This window comes from Arachis duranensis, chromosome 6, assembly GCF_000817695.3.
Source record: "Arachis duranensis cultivar V14167 chromosome 6, aradu.V14167.gnm2.J7QH, whole genome shotgun sequence".
Classification (NCBI taxonomy): domain Eukaryota; kingdom Viridiplantae; phylum Streptophyta; class Magnoliopsida; order Fabales; family Fabaceae; genus Arachis; species Arachis duranensis.
This window is the reverse complement of record NC_029777.3, coordinates 58,527,155-58,537,722: the sequence shown is the minus strand read 5'-3', so window position 1 is coordinate 58,537,722 and position 10,568 is coordinate 58,527,155. Positions and strand designations below refer to the sequence as shown.

At 37.4% G+C, this 10,568-nt stretch overlaps 1 non-coding gene across 1 annotated transcript; it reads left to right on the top strand.

Moving 5' to 3' along the window:
* Positions 1-820: 820 nt before the first annotated feature.
* On the top strand, positions 821-928 carry LOC127740413 (small nucleolar RNA R71). Its single transcript, XR_008001090.1, has one exon. It is a non-coding gene; the product is annotated as a small nucleolar RNA R71 (small nucleolar RNA).
* The last annotated feature ends 9,640 nt before the right edge of the window (positions 929-10,568 follow it).

Genomic DNA, 10,568 nt, shown 5'->3' with positions numbered 1-10,568 from the left:
CATGAGGTCTTCCTCATTGGGATTCACGTCCTCCCCTTCCTCTCTAGGTTCGGCCATTTTGATTATGTTCATGGGCTTGCACTCTTTTTTCAGATTCTCTTCAGTATTGCTTGGGAGAGTACTAGGAGGAGTTTCAGTGATTTTCTTACTCAACTGGCCCACTTGTGCCTCCAAATTTTGAATGGAGAACCTTGTTTCACTCATGAAACTTAAAGTGGCCTTAGTCAGATTAGAGACTATATGTGGTAAGCTAGAGGAGCTCTGCTCATAATTCTCTGTCTGTTGCTGAGAAGATGATGGAAAAGGCTTGCTATTGCTAAGCCTGTTTTTTCCACCATTATTAAAGCCTTGTTGGGGCTTTTGTTGATCTTTCCATGAGAAATTTGGATGATTTCTCCATGAGGAATTATAGGTGTTTCTATAAGGTTCACCCATGTAATTCACCTCTGCTATTGCAGGGTTCTCAGGATCATAAGCTTCTTCTTCAGAAGATGCCTCTTTAGTACTGTTGGATGCATTTTGCCATCCATTCAGACTCTGAGAAATCAGCTTGGCTTGTTGAGTCAACATTTTGTTCTGAGCCAATATGGCATTCAGAGCATAAATTTCAAAAACCCCCCTTCCTCTGAGGTGTCCCATTATTCACAGAATTCCTCTCAGAAGTGTACATGAATTGGTTATTTGCAACCATCTTAATAATTTCTTGAGCTTCTGCAGCCATTTTCTTTAGGTGAATGGATCCACCTGCAGAATGGTCCAGTGACATCTTGGAGAACTCAGATAGACCATAATAGAATATATCCAGAATGGTCCACTCTGAAAGCATGTCAGAAGGACACCTTTTGGTCATTTGCTTGTATCTTTCTCAAGCTTCATAGAGGGACTCACCATCTTTTTGTTTGAAGGTCTAAACATCCACTCTAAGCTTGCTCAGCTTTTGAGGAGGAAAGAACTTAGCCAAGAATGCCGTGACCAGCTTGTCCCAATAGTCCAGGCTATCTTTAGGTTGTGAGTCCAACCATGTTCTAGTTCTGTCTCTTACAACAAAAGGGAAAAGCATGAGCCTGTAGACTTCAGGATCTACTCCACTAGTCTTAACAGTCTCACAGATCTGCAAGAACTCAGTTAAAAACTGATAGGGATCTTCTGATGGAAGTCCATGGAACCTGCAGTTCTGTTGCATTAGAGCAACTAGTTGAGGTTTCAGCTCAAAATTGTTTGCTCCAATAGCAGGAATTGAGATGCTTCTTCCATCAAACTTGGAAGTAGGTGTAGTATAGTCACCAAGCATCCTCCTTGCATTATTGTTGTTGGGTTCGGCTGCCACATCCTTTTCTTGTTCAAAAATTTCAGTAAAGTTGTCTCTGGATTGTTGTATTTTAGCTTCTCTTAGTTTCCTCTTCAGAGTCCTTTCAGGTTCAGGGTCAGCTTCAACAAGAATGCCTTTTTCCTTGTTCCTGCTCATATGAAAAAGAAGAGAACAGAAAAGGAAGAGAAATCCTCTATGTCACAGTATAGAGATTTCTTTATGTTAGTAGAAGAAGGAAGGAATAGAAGAAGGAAAAGGTAAGAATCCAAACACAAGGGGGAGGATAGGTTCAAATTCTTGAGTAGAAGAGAAGTGTTAGTAGATAAATAAATAAATAGAAGAAGATGAGAGGGAGAGAATTTCAAAAATTAATTTTGAAAAAGGGTTAGTGATTTTCGAAAATTAAGAGAAGAAATGAAATTAAAATTAAAATTTGAAACAATTAGTTGATTAAAAAAATTTTTTTTGAAAAAAAGGGAAGTGATTTTCGAAAATTAGAAAGAGAAAAGTAGTTAGGTGGTTTTGAAAAATATAAGAAATAAACAAAAAGTTAATTAGTTAGTTGAAAACAAAGATTTAAAAATCAATTGAAAATATAAGAAGATAGAAAAGATTTTTAAAATTGAAATTTTTTTTTTGAAAAAGATATTATTTGAAAAGAAATGATTAAAAAGATATAGTTAAAAAAGATTTGACTTTTTAAAATTAAAATAGATTACTTAACTAACAAGAAACTAAAAGATATGATTCTAGAATTTAAAGATTGAACCTTTCTTAACAAGAAAGTAACAAACTTCAAATTTTTGAATCAATCACATTAATTGTTAGTAAAATTTTCGAAAAATTGAAATAAAGATAAGAAAAAGATTTTGAAGATCATTTAAAAAATTTTTGAAAATAATAAAAAAATGAAAAAGATTTGATTTTTGAAAAAGTTTTGAAAAGATAAGATTTTTAAAATTGAAATCTTGACTTGACTAACAAGAAACAACTTATTTTTGAAAATTTTTTAGAGAAATAAGGAAAAGATATTTTTTATTTTTGAATTTTTTTAATGAGGAGAGAGAAAAACACAAATATGACCCAAAACATGAAAAGTTTGGATCAAAACCAAAGATGCATGCAAGAACACTATGAATGTCAAGATAAGCACTAAGAACACCTTGAAGATCAAGATGAACATCAAGACTTATTTTTGCAAAACTTTCAAGAAAAGAAAAACATGCAAGACACCAAACTTTGAAATTTTTCATGCTTAAACACTATGAATGCAAAAATGCATATGAAAAATAACAAAAGACACAAAACAAGAAAATATGAAGATCAAACAAGAAGACTTACCAAGAACAACTTGAAGATCATGAAGAACACATGCATGAATTTTCGAAAAATGCAAAAATTTTTAAAACATGCAATTGACACCAAACTTAAAAATTGACACTAGACTCAAACAAGAAAAACAAAATATTTTTTATTTTTATGATTTTCTAAGTCTTTTTGTATTTTTTTTTGAAAATTATATTTTTGAAAAACGAAAATAAAGAAAAAACTTTTGAAAGAAAAAAATTTTTGAAAAGTTTTTGAAAACAAAATAAAATAAAATTACCTAATCTGAGCAACAAGATGAACCGTCAGTTGTCCAAACTCGAAAAACTTGGTAGCGCTCTCAAACGTGAATCACACTTTGTCACAACTCCGCACAACTAACCAGCACGTGCACTGGTTCGTCCAAGTAATACCTTACGTAAGTAAGGGTCGATCCCACAGAGATTGTTGGTATGAAGCAAGCTATGGTCATCTTGTAAATCTCAGTTAGGCGGATTTAAATGATTATAATGGTTTTCAAAAATAATAATAAATAAAGCATTAAAATAAAGATAAAAATACTTATGTAATTCAATTGTGGGAATTTCAGATTAGTGCATAGAGATGCTTGTTCCTGTTGAATCTCTGCTTTCCTACTGCTTTCATCCAATTCTTCATATTCCTTTCCATGGCAAGCTGTATGTAGGGCATCACCATTATCAATGGCTACATCCCATCCTCTCAGGGAAAATTGTCCAAATGCTCTGTCACAGCACGGCTAATCATCTGTCGGTTCTCGATCATGTCGGAATAGAATCCATTGATTATTTTGCGTCTGTCACCACACCCAACAATCGCGAGTTTGAAGCTCGTCATAGTCATTCAATCCCTGAATCCTACTCGGAATACCACAGATAAGGTTTAGACTTTTTGGATTCTCAAGAATGGCCACCAATAATTCTAGCTTATACCACGAAGATTCTGATAAAGGAATCCAAGAGATATGCACTCGGTCTAAGGTAGAATGGATGTGGTTGTCAATCACGCGTTCATAAGGATGGATGATGATGAGTGTCACGGATCATCACATCCATCATGTTTGAAGGGCAGCGAATATCTTAGAATAAGAATAAGCATGAATTGAATAGAAAATAGTAGTACTTTGCATTAAAACTTGAGGTACAGCAGAGCTCCACACCTTAATATATGGTGTGTAGAAACTCCACCGTTAAAAATACATAAGTGATGGTCCAGGCATGGCCGAATGGCCAGCCCCCAAAATGTGATATGAATTCGAATAATAGGGAAAAGGACCCTGTCTAAGGACTAGATGTCCGAAGATAGGTACCAAGATGAAAATACAATAGTAAAAAGTCCTATTTATACTAGACTAGCTACTAGGGTTTATAGAAATAAGTAATTGATGCAGAAATCCACTTTCGGGGCCCACTTGGTGTGTGCTTGGACTGAGCTTGAGCTTTACACGTGCAGAGGCTTCTATTGGAGTTAAACGCCAAGTTGTAACGTGTTTTTGTGTTTAACTCTGGTTCGTGACGTGTTTCTGGCGTTTGAACTTCAGTTTACGTCATCTAAGCTTGAATAATTTATGAACTATTATATATTTCTGGAAAGCTCTGGATGTCTAATTTCTAAAGCCGTTGAGAGCGCGCCATTTGGAGTTTTGTATCTCCAGAAAATTCATTTCGAGTGCAGGGAGGTCAGAATCCAACAGCATCAATAGTCCTTTGTCAGCCTCCTTATCAGACTTTTGCTCATGTCCCTCAATTTCAGCCAAAAAATACCTGAAATCACAGAAAAACACACAAACTCATAGTAAAGTCCAGAAATATGAATTTTGCATAAAGCCCAATAAAAACATCCTTAAAAGTAGCTAGATCCTACTAAAAACTACCTAAAAACAATGCCAAAAAGCGTATAAATTATCCGCTCATCAAACGGCGCCATAAACTTGATGCTCGAAAACTTGTATCGCTACAAATTTCCTTTGGCAAGTATACCAAATTGTCATCAAGTAAAAACTCACAATAGAGTGAGGTCGAATCCCACAGGGATTGATTGGTCGGGCAACTTTAATTAAAGGAGTGTTCTAGTTGAGCTAAGCAAAGTTACGTTGAGAATTGCAGAAAATTAAATGGCAGCAAAGATAAATGACAGGGAATGTAAGTGGTGAAAGTAAATGGCGGAATATAAATTGCAGAAAAGTAAATTACAGAATCTTAAATGGGAATTTGGGGAAATGGGCATCAAAGTAAATAGTATAAATTAAAGAGAATGGGTAAGATTAGAATTGGTGAGTTCATTGGGCTTAGGAGATGTTGCATTCTCCGGATCAAGTTCATTTTCATATCTTCCTCAATCAATGCATTCATTGATCTCATTGGTAATCTGAAGTGATTGGATCCCAATTCCTTGGCAACCCAATCTCTCTAAGCTTGAACAATTGCCTAATTCCTTGATTTAATTGCTCATGGGAAGAGATAAAGTATGGTCACTGATTATACCACATGCATTTCCAAATCAAAGTGTTGGTAGGATTGTATGTCACCATATCCATCCAAACCACACTCTGGTCCAGCATGAGAAAGCATTTCTAGCATGATCTCCTCATTCCTCTTCCAAGGTTTCGAGGAGATCCAATTATGGAGAGTCTCTTTTCCAAGATAACTAACCAGTTGAATGAAGATCGAAAGCTTTCTAGTAAAATCAAGAGAAAAGAAAGAGGAAGAAGAATGAAAACTACAATTGATCCATCAAATTAGAACAGAGCTCACTAATCCAATGAAAAGGGGTTTAGTTGTTCATAGCTCTAAAAATGGAAAGTAGAAATGAAGAGTGCATTGTAAAGTAAACTAAAATTTTGCATAGAAAGTAAATATACAGAGTGTTCAAAACTACTCCTATATATACTACTCCTCTAAGCTTCTATTAGCTCTGCAAGTCTTGGATCTGGGCGTTTATTCTTTAGTTGAAGCAGTTACAATCTTCAGTGGGCTTAGCTTTACTTACAAAAAGAAGTTGAGTCAGGCATGGTTCGCATTTAGTCAAGGCATTAGTGATGTTAACGTTAAGTATAAATTCTGGCTCGAAGACTTTAGTGACACTAACTTCGTCACTAACGTCCCAGCCCATTTGAGCTACATTAACTCACACGTTAGTGGCACTAACGTGGCCACTAACGTAGCCTTTCCTAACCTTTGATAGTGTCATTGGTGCTAACTTCGCCAATAACGTTACAAGCTTGCTTTTCTCCCACGTTAATGGTCCACGTTAGTGTAACTAACGTGGCCATCAACGTAGGCATGCCATGACATGAAGATGTTAGTGACACTAACTTTGTCACTAACATTACAAAACTCCTTCCCTTCCACGTTAGTGCTCACATTAATGGCATTAACGTGGCCACTAACGTGGGCATATTGGCCATCTCCAGCATTAGTGACAAAGTTAGTGTCACCAACGTTGGCTTCTTATACTCCTTACTCCATGTTACCTCCTACGTTAGTGGCACTAACGTGGGTAAACTTGGCCTGATCATGATGACAAGTCATCATATACCCATTTTTTTTAAGCTAATTTCACTTGCTTTACTAGTCTTTATGCACTTTCTTGCATCCTAAGTAAGTGATTTGGAATGAAAATGCATAACTTCTTTAAATCAAGCAACTACCATTAAATTGATGCTAACTCATGAGGTTTAAGCTAAATTTAATTGATTTTTAATTGATTTATAAGCCTTGTGAATTTAGTGATACTTTGAGTGGTTGTTTTGGTTTATTGTAGGTGAAGAAAAGAAGAAAAGAGGAAGCGTGGCTTAAGAAAGCGTGGCCCAAGAGAGAAGAAGTGTGGCGCCTAAAAGGAGGAAGCAAGCATTGCCCTCCACAAGGGCACACTGCCCTCTAGGAGGGCAACATAAGGAAACAAGCCTTGAGAGGCAACATTGCCCTGCCCACGACAAGGGCAGAGCACAAATTGGTGCCATGGATCAAGGAGAGCAAAAACATTGCCCTGCCCTCCTCAAGGGCAATATCGGGCTCATCAAAGGAAGAAATCCAAAGAAAAAGCTCACCAATGCTTGCCACAAGGATCGAACACAGCACCATAAGGAAGCAAGGAACTAGGCCTAATTTTGGTGCCAAGAAAACCAAGAAAAATAAGCAGCGTGTACATTGCCCGAGTTTCGAACACGGGGCTTCAACTTTGGAAACATTGCCCTGCACTCTGCAAGGGCAGGGCAGCATCTTGTGGTGCACGGCCAGCACACCAGATTGGCGCACCAAGGAAGCTTCGGCAGCATCAGCACGCACGCACGGGCATCATTCTGGCGCACCAAAAAACTCTGCCCTACCCTCCACAAGGGTAGGGTAGCATCCAGCAGCACCAACTCACACCATACGCACGCACCACGGGCCAGACGCATCATTTTCTGCCCTGCCCTCCACAAGGGCAGGGCAGCCTCCTGGAAGCAAATTATTTTGGGCTAAAAATTGAATTAAAAATCCAATTTAATTCATTTCTTCACCAAATCAAAAGCCCATCCAAATCCAAAGATCCAAGAATAGAAAGTATATAAATAGGATATAGTTTGATGTAATTAGGACCTTTTCCTTTACTTTTGAACTTTGATCTTTCTTTTGAGCTTTGAATCTTTACTTTTATTTTTGAAATTTTGAATTTTCTCTTGGAGACTTCACTGAGATTTCAGAGAATTGGGGAGGAGAATTGATCTCTCTTCTTCCTCATTCTTGCTTGAGCATTTTTATTTTTTTCTTGTTTGAGTTTTGGGTGTGAAGAATTGAGGAAATTCCGTCTCAATCTCCATTCAAAATCTCTTTAATTGCTCTTCTGCATAATTGAGTTCAATTTCATTTCCTTTACTGCTTCTTCTTTAAATTCTGGTTAATTGCTTTGTGAACTTGGATAGGGGAAGGAAATTGAGATCTAAACTTTGCTATCTAGTCTCTGGAATCCTGAGATCCCATTTTCCTTTTTGGTTCTTCTGTGAACCTCTGCTGCAAGTTAATTTCCATTTCTGTTTGGATTCTAGTTGCTTTTAATTCATCTTCTGCTGTATTAATCATTGTAATTTAATTTCCCTTGCTGAAATTCTGAATTCCCAATCCTCAAATCCCTTTTCCATTCAAGCAATTTATATTTCTTGCACTTTAAGTTACTGTAATTTACATTTCTTGCACTTTAAGTTTCAGTCATTTAATTTCTTGTTCTTTAAGATTCAGCATCTTTTACTTTCCTGCTCTTTAATTTACTACAATTCTCCCCTCTCCCTTTACATTCCAAGTAATTTAGCTTCTGTTAATGTTAAACCACTCATCCAATACTTGATTCGCTTGACTAAATCAACCACTAAACTAAAATTACTCAATCCTTCAATCCCTGTGGGATCGACCTCACTCACGTGAGTTTTATTACTTGATGCGACCCAGTACACTTGCCGGTGAGTTTTGTGTTGGATCGTTTTCCACACATCAAGTTTTTGGCGCCGTTGCCGGGGATTGTAATAGATTGACAATGATTAAGTGAAGTGGAGATCTAGATCAAGCTCTTTTTCTTTTCTGTTTCTTTAATTTTTGACTAACACACTAACTGTTTGAAAATTTGCCTCTATCAACTCACTAACTGTTTGATAGTTTGTCTCAAATAACTACACTCAATTCTCAAGAATGCTGTTGTTTGTTCCTCCTGATTGTTTACAGGCCACAGGAAAATAGGGAAATCAGAAGAAAGACTATCATTGGAAAAGAAGTCTCTGCAGATGAAGAATAGCATGACATGAAGCCACCACTCATTACACTAATCAAGAACAATTGTTCCTACGATGGAAATCCATTGGAGGATCCTCAACAGCACATATCCATTTTTCTGAAGACTTGTAGTGCTATCAAAACTGATGGTCTAGATCGTGACACTTATAAGATCTTGTTATTCCCTTTCTCACTAAGGGGTGAAGCTGCACAATGGCTTGAAACTTTTCCTCAAGGAAGTATCACCAGTTGGGACGATTTGGTCACCAAATTTCTGGCCAAATTCTCCTCATCCCAACAGATCATCAAGCTGGAAGAGGGGGGATATTCATTCACACAAGGAGAAGAAGAACCACTCTTCAAGGCATGGGAAAGATACAAGAAAGCAACTGATAAAGTGGGCTTCCGAGCGTTCTATGAAGGATTAACCCCAGAAATAAGAAAAGCAGTGGACTACTTCTCAGATGGCCTACTTAAAGCAACAACAACTGCCCAAGGAATTGCAAATCTCAATGACAAAGGAGTCAACAACCAACATTCATTTGAGAAACCACAGAATGCAATCTCAGAAAAAGAAGTGATGAATATTGAAGGGGTGAATGCGTTCAAGGATCTAAACAAACAAATGCACCATCAAACACAGCAACACATGGAGCTGAGAGATAGAAAAGTTGAATGCCTGCAGTCTGGTGCAGTGAATGCCCAATTTCCACCATAGAGACCTCATTCTTATCTGAGAATGAGGGAATCTCAACATCAAGAACAAGGAAGTTTCAACCAGGGCAACTCCATGACCACAAACAACCAACATCACTCACCCACTAATACCAATCAAAGCTAATACTCACAACATAGACACCCCCAGACTCATCCCAACTGGAGAAGGAACGAGTACCAAAATCACAAACCAAGGGACTTCAATTATAACAACCCCAGCTTCACAAACCAACAAAAACACTATTATAGTAACAACAACCACTACATGCCACCACAACACCCACCTTTCCAACCTTTAACATCCCACAGCCAACCAATCTCACAAGACTCTCAGAGGATCATTAACTTGGAGATCTTAATGGAGAGAATGATGAAACACCAAGAGAAGATAACAAAGAACCAAGAGATTTCAATCAGAGGAATTGAGGGGCAAATAGCTCAACTGGTGAAGCACTTTGCAGAAATGGGTGAGAAGAGGGCAAATACTCTCCCCAGAGCCATTGAAGACAAACCAACTAACAATGAAGATGCTGCAAAGAAGGAGGGATGGAAAAAGATCATAGAGGAAAGTAAGAAAACCTTGGACAAAGAAAATACCAGCCAAGAAAAACACAACAAGGAATTCTTACAAGGAAAGACAGATGATAGAGTTAAAGAAAAGCAGAAAATCCACACTGGAAGATTTTCACTAGGGAATGGAGTAATGATAAACAGTCAAACCATGAAGGTGTCCCCACAGCTGTTTGATCACTACATTGTAACTAAGATCCTTCCACAGGAATTCATAGAGGTCACCAAAGAGGAAACCGGAAGGAAGTTCACCGTGAAGAAAGACAAGCTAAGGCACTGTGATTTTCAATCTTCATGATCAGCAGAATGGAAGATGTCAAGCTAGTGACAATAAAAGAGCGCTTGCTGGGAGGCAACCCAACCTGAGGTAGTTTTCTTTTCGTAGCTTTTTCAATAAAAATGTTGAATAATTGGTATGGATTGCAAGGAGCTAAGTTTGGTGTTGCACACCAAAACAATTTAAGGGAGAATGAAAGATTCTAAGTTTGGTGTTCCACCAAAAATATCATTTAAAAACACATTCTCACCTCTTGCATAAAGCTAGCTCTAAGCAATCAAACAAATTACCCAACTATTTAACTGCTTTCTAGCTTTAATTTCAGTAACCTTTAGCAAGGACACAAGGTTTCACATATGGTTAACTTGTTGCATCAGAGACAGTGGCAAACACTTAAGTTTGGTGTCCCCAACACCTAATTAAATCCAAGAGCCACACTCAATTTATGCATACTAACCATGCAATTAAGGGCTTGAGAAGCAAGCAACTTTGAGAATTATGCAGGACATGAGTCAACAATTGAAGATATTGAGCATCTTAACTCAAAGAAAACACAACAGAAGGAAGAATCAAAGGGCTGCAACTTCAAAGGTTGTATCTAAACTTAATC